We start from the raw sequence: 1,598 nt of genomic DNA, 5'->3' as shown, positions 1-1,598 counted from the left end.
TTTTTTTTTTTTTGGTACTGGGGATCAAACTCAGGTCCTTGTGCTTGTGAGGCAGGCAGCAGAACCACTGCGCTAAATCCCCGGCCCCTCCACTTCTGACTCTTTACATCTCAGGAACAGACATCTTGTTATTTTCCCTTCCACTTGTTAGGCTTGGAGTATACCAACCACACAGCAGTGCCTGGGAAATGTCATAGACATTGAAACAACAAAGAAATCTAGAGAAATGTGTTTGCTTTTTCTTTAGGAAATCAAAATTGGTGGTGGGAAAAAGTCTTTCATTGTTTCCAAGAAGACATAGCATCGTGGTATGATTGAACTGAAGTTAGAAACAGATGATAATATCATGCATTTTAATCTATATTTTAAATGTTTTGGTTTGAAAATAATTTCAAATGTACAGAAAAACTGCAAGAATAGTTCAAAGAATATCCATATACCATTTGACTCCGATTCAACTGTTAACATTTCTTATTTGCTCTTTGGTTCTCTGTGTGTGTGTTGGGGGTGGCCTTAGTGCCCACTGCTACTGCAGTGTCTTTACTTATAAGCCTTTTCAGTAGCCATGTCTAGGAAATATTCCATAGGATTCTTCTTTCCTTTTCCTATTTTATTTGTATGCCAGTTCTTCTACAGCGAGAACCCAGGCTCCCAACAAGAGCAAATTATTTCACGGTTTACTCAATCACATAATATATCTGTTAGTCGTTGTCCCTCAGTACAACAGAATGCTTACGCTAATTAATTTATAAAGAGAAAAGGCTTATTTTGGCACAGAGTGTTGGAGGTTTCAGTCCATGGTTGTTTGGCCCTCTTGCTTTTGAGCCTATCCATGGTGGAGGAGAGCCGCTGCATCGTGAGTCAGGAAGCACAGAGAGAAAGGAAAGGGCCAGGGTCACACAAAGTACACACCTGAACATCTAAAGACTCCTTATTAGTCCCACAGCTTAAAGGTTCTAGCACCTTCTAATAGTGCCTCCTTGGGGACCAAGCTCCCAGCACTCGGGCCTTTGGGAACATTCAATATAACGAAGTGTAGCAACATCTAAACTGGTTTCAGAATTGCTTCACTGATTGATATCACTACAGAGAATATTGCTAGTAAAAATAGTTCAGGATTTGTTCATAACTCTATGCCCTTAAAAACAGAGGGCTACAGATAAACACTGTGCTCACTAATTATTTGGATTGATCTCACTCATTCTCAGTCCCCCACAATGGGATTATGTTATTCACTTGTCACAATTGTGTTTTATTTTCCATTTACTTTCATTTTTAGCTTTTCCTTCACCCTTGTTGATTTGATCTTCTTAATATATAGAACATTAACATACACAAATCAAAGCTATAAAAAAGATATCCGCATAAAAGTGTCATGTTTGCTAGATTGTCTCTTCACTTCTCTTTACTGTGTAGAAGTGTTTTAATTTGATTCCCATTTGCTGATTCTTGCTGTTATTTCTTGCAAAGTATGTTGACAATTATTTTTTTGACAATTATTTTTAAAATCAGGGTGTGTGTGATACATTATAGTTACATTCATTTTGGGGAATTGAAACATACATAAAACGTATCTTGATCATTTTTTCTTTCTGCCC

This window comes from Fukomys damarensis, unplaced genomic scaffold (genome assembly GCF_012274545.1).
Source record: "Fukomys damarensis isolate Sample0158 unplaced genomic scaffold, DMR_v1.0_HiC HiC_scaffold_39, whole genome shotgun sequence".
Lineage (NCBI taxonomy): Eukaryota > Metazoa > Chordata > Mammalia > Rodentia > Bathyergidae > Fukomys > Fukomys damarensis.
This window is presented reverse-complemented; position numbering follows the sequence as displayed.